This window comes from Cricetulus griseus, chromosome 7 (assembly GCF_003668045.3).
Source record: "Cricetulus griseus strain 17A/GY chromosome 7, alternate assembly CriGri-PICRH-1.0, whole genome shotgun sequence".
NCBI lineage: Eukaryota > Metazoa > Chordata > Mammalia > Rodentia > Cricetidae > Cricetulus > Cricetulus griseus.
The window spans coordinates 99,688,073-99,692,792 of record NC_048600.1 but is presented as its reverse complement, the minus strand read 5'-3'; the positions used below and the strand labels follow the sequence as shown (position 1 = coordinate 99,692,792).

At 44.6% G+C, this 4,720-nt stretch overlaps 1 non-coding gene across 1 annotated transcript; it reads left to right on the top strand.

The window, feature by feature from the left end:
• Positions 1-1,960: 1,960 nt before the first annotated feature.
• LOC113836862 lies at positions 1,961-2,066 on the top strand. The gene has a single exon (XR_003487380.1). It is a non-coding gene; the product is annotated as a U6 spliceosomal RNA (small nuclear RNA).
• The last annotated feature ends 2,654 nt before the right edge of the window (positions 2,067-4,720 follow it).

Sequence of the window (4,720 nt, the reverse complement as noted above, 5' to 3'; positions counted from 1 at the left end):
GTGTCATATTGGGTTTTCTGTTGTTGAATGTGCTTTTACATTGTCCTCTTCTCATCCTTTCTTCTGGTGGGTGTAGCAGGAGTCTCTTCCTCTCCTGGTGGGTATGGCACCTAGGTTCCCTTCTGGTAGATGCAAACAAACAGATCCAAAACTCTGATGTCTGTCCTCTTCTTGTGGATGAAGGTGCCACTGTTACCGGGGCCTTGGCAGTGTCCAGGTGTGTTGGATCCTGCTGCAGAGTTCAGATCCGGTGAGCAGACCCCTGGCGTCAGATGTCTCTCTGTATGGCATATTTCATGCAGTTCAAGATTTAAGATTTCTGACATCAGAAGGCTGGGGATGTAGCTCAGGTGTTAAGCGTATTTGCCCAGCATGCACTGGGTTTGATTCTGAGTGCTTGGACGAATTGGAGGGGCAATTAGTGTTTCAAGAGAAATTTTTTTCTATAATGATTTGGGAATTGAATGGCTGCTTCCTCTGGCTTTCTTTGAAATTTAATTTTTAATTATGTGTATAAGTGTGTGTGTGATGCGCACAGGAGTGTCAGTGCCTGCAGAGGCCAGAGATATTGGAGTTTCTGGAACAGAAGTCACAGGCAGTTGTGAGCTGCCCAACATGGATGCTGGGAACTGAGCTCGGGTCTTCTAGAAGAGCAGGAAGTGCCCTTCACCACTGAGCCAGCCGTCCAGCTCCTCCCTCTGGTTTTTGATGCAATTGAAAAAGACAAGGAAAGCCACCAATCGTCAATCTCCTACATTGTTGGGACTATAAATGGCCACCACACAGAACTTAATTTCTGCTTCATATTCCTTCTTCGCTTCCTCACAGATGACGAGGTAGCCAGCCAGCTTCTTCTGTCCTCTCCTGGATTCACCGAACAAACAGTACAGAAACTTCGAGCAGCATCCGCCTACCCCAGTGACGGATTCCTCACACTGATCAAATCAACACACAGGTGATCAGTAATTTGCCTTTCAGACCTAAGTTACAAAGCCCCATTTTACCAGAGACAGCTCAAAACAGCCCGGCATCTCTGGCAGAATAAATGCTATCTATAAACCAAAATCCAATGTTTAAGCTCCAAACAGGATTTCCAAAATGAAATTGTAGGTTATATTTTTAAAAATCACGATTCACTGAAAAGAGAGCAAAGGGGACAAGTTGAGGTTTAGATTTGATAAAAGGAAGAACATTAAAAAATATAGATCATGTGTTGGACAGGTTATTGGAGATTGCCTTCCTTGAAAATCTTTAAAAATAGAATCCACAGAGTTGGGGCTGTAGCTCAGCAGCATGGAACTGTAAGTGCAAGGACCTGGTTTGATCCCCAGTGCTGGGGGAAAACTAATAGACAGCTGTTCATCTTGAATGGCTTGGATACAGACCAGCTTGGAAGCAATAACTGAAGTCAGTACATTTCTGGAGCCCCCTCTGCTGTCCCTTGCTCTCCCCACTATCTGCATCCCAAGGCATCAGGGCACAGCAGGGATGTCGAAGTTGATGGGGGGGGGGACCATGGTGGTGACATGTGGCATTATTTTGCCACAGGAACGGAGAAGAAATGACTGACTGCAGGGCTGTCAGTCCACCAACTGAGCAGTTAATGAAAGCAGGTGGCATAATACAATCCTTCAGTTCTTTCTAGAATCCTGATGAATCAGTCAGCTTGTTCTTGAAAAACCTAAGATGGTTACCCTACCCCCCAAAGAGATTCTGATTCCAATCTGAAGATGATTCTGAGCAGAGACAACAAAGACGTCTCTTCCTTCTCCCTCCTATGGCATGTCCAACTCATATTCAAAGTCAGAAACACACAGCAGTTTCCAAAAGGGAACCACCATTGGGAATCTATGGGGTGCACATTCTGGCACAAATGTCATGATATATACCAGTATTGCAGAAACGGACCTGGCTCCACTCCTCTCCGATTTGATTTCTTTATAAAAAAATATTTATTTTAGTGCTTGCTTTGGCAGCATGTATACTAAAATTGGAATGATACAGAGAAGATTAGCATGGCCCTGCACAAGGATGACATGCAAATTTGTGAAGTGTTCTATATTTTCATATATGCATGTAACAACAATTAATGAAAAAAGAGGCTTTGAATTTGAAAGAGCAAGGAGGGGTATATGGGAAGATTTGGAGGGAGGGAAGAGAGTGGGAAATGATGTAAATAGATTATAATCTCAAAAACAGATTTAAAACTTATTTGTGTGTGTGTATGTGTGAGAGAGAGGGCGCGCACACATGTGGGTGTGGGTACCCACTGAAGCCACAAGAGGGCACCGGGTCTCTTGGAGCTGGTACAGGCATCTGTGACCCTCCTGATGTGGATGCGAGCACCTGAACTCTGGTCCTCTGCTAGAGCAGTGAGCTCTTTCAGATGCTGAGACATCTTTACAGCCTCTCAATTTCCTTTTCTTTATATTTAAAAAGTCTCTCCCTCACCTCTTTTTCTGGCGTGTGTGCGTCTGTGTCTGTCTGTGTGTCTGAGTTTGTGAGTGTGGGCATGTGTGGAGGTCACATTTGTGTAGGTCAGAGACAAGCCTGGGTGCTGGTCCTGGGTTTCCACCTGATCTGAACCAGGGTCTCTTTGCTGTTGTTCTGCCGAAGATGCCAAGCTAACCGTCCCTCAGATTTCCAGGGGCTCTCCACATCCCACAGACCTGTAGGAGCCCTAGGATTATAGACACTTGGTGCTACAGCATCCAGCCTTCACACATGTTCTGTGAAGTCCCACTCAGATCTCCTGCTTTCCTAACAAGCGTGTTTATGCACTGAACCATCCCCAGCCCTGCTTGTTTTTTTGAATGTCACCCAGTCACTTTAGAGTTCCATGGCTTTTTTCCCTTTGGCACCTGGGGACTGGTGCTACAGTGTCAGGGTGGGGTGGGGTGGGCAGTGCCCCACCCTTGTTCATTGGCCCTCGTTGGCATCTTCCCAATGTCCCTATCCCATCTGATTCCATGGTCTTTATCCAGATAGCATTGTCTGCTTTTTCAGACTGGAGTTTCCTGTTACAGTCTCTTTCTGCTTCAATGCTCTACTCCTCCTGGGCTGTACAAAACTGGGCAGTGGATCTCTCTGGCCAGCCTGGTCTACAGAGTGAGTTCCTGGACATCCAAAGCTTCACAGAGAAACCCTGTCTTGAAACACCAAAAACAAGCAAAACAAAACTAGGTGGGGTGCCCAAGTCCCTTTCCTCAGTCTGTGTTACTCTTGGGTGTTTGGAAAAACCTTTTATTTCTCTGCATAACACACTGAGCCCAAGAGGATGCTTCAAGGCTACCTCTGTCCTGCCTGCTGAGTCTCATCACCTAGGTGGTCTGGGTGAGGAGAAGTGTGGGCTCTTGAACCCAAAGGGCCTCTCTCTGGGTCTGTATCACAGATCCCTCTGCTCTTAGATTCGATCCTTTTACCTGTAGTTTTGATGACTACTGTCTAAGCTCTTCTGCTGCTGGCTTTTCATCCCTCTGGTCCAAGTACACATGATCCAGTCTCAGGCGGCACATGGATCTTAGGTCTCAGAGAACTATTCATGCTCTGAGAGCTCCGTGTTCGGATTCCTTGCATCCCAAAAGCCTTTCTCTACTCCAGCAACCATTGCCCAGGTACTGAGTGCTCATTGGGAATGCTGCTTTTTGTGGGGGTACATAGGATATACCAGGGATGACAAACGTTCCTAGAACTTAGCACTACTCAGCTGCTGCTGAAGAAATCCAGGTGAGAGGCAGTGAGAACTGGGAACTGCCAACATCAGTAAGAATCACAGCCTCTCTCTCTGGGGCACATGAAGCCCCGGCCCCTTCCCCAGGTTCTTTTTTGTTTTTTGTTTTGTATGTTTGTCTTTTTTGCTTTTGAGACAGAGTCTCACTATGTCGCTCTGGCTGTCCTGGAACTCACCAGGAAACCAGATTGTACTTTTTTGGTTTTGATAAACAACTTTTATTTTTTTAGGAATTTGAAATGACGATGATGAAGGAAATGATGCCATTTGTGACAATATGTACATTTTGCACACTTAGGTCAGACTCTGTTCACACAGATTAAAGCCCCTAAATTGTATTTAGCACAGTTCAAATGTTTTATGGTTTTGGGTTTTTTTTTTTTTTTTTGGTTTTTTTTTTGTTTGTTTGTTTTTTGTTTTTTGAGACAGGGTTTCTCTGTGGCTTTGGAGGCTGTCCTGGAACTAGCTCTGTAGACCAGACTGGTCTCGAACTCACAGAGATCAGCCTCATATGTTTTATATTAAAAGTCATGAATTCTTAGCTAGGCATGGTGGCACATACCTTTAATCCCAGCAACCATGAGGCAGAGGCCAGCCTGCAGACTGAGTTCTAGGACAGCCAGGCTGTGTAGAGAAACCCTGTCTCCTCACCCCAACCCCTATTGCCTACAAACAAACAGTGAATTCGAGTTTGTTTGTCAAACTCTAGCCAAACAAACAAACTCTAATTCCACATTGTATTTCTACAAAAATTTAACTGGCCTCCAGTTTTCACTGCTGGAGATCTCACTTATAGGTTATTCTGAATAAATTAGTTAGATCTCTTGATGGTTTTGATTTTTTTTTAAATCTAACTCTATACCAGTTTAAAATTATAACCTTAAACATTTGCTGTCTCAGAAACTTCAAGGTTCTCCTGCTGTTTTTTATTTTTCTAATTTTTTTCATACGATATACTGCAACTGTTTTCTTTCCTGTTCACTTCTTCCA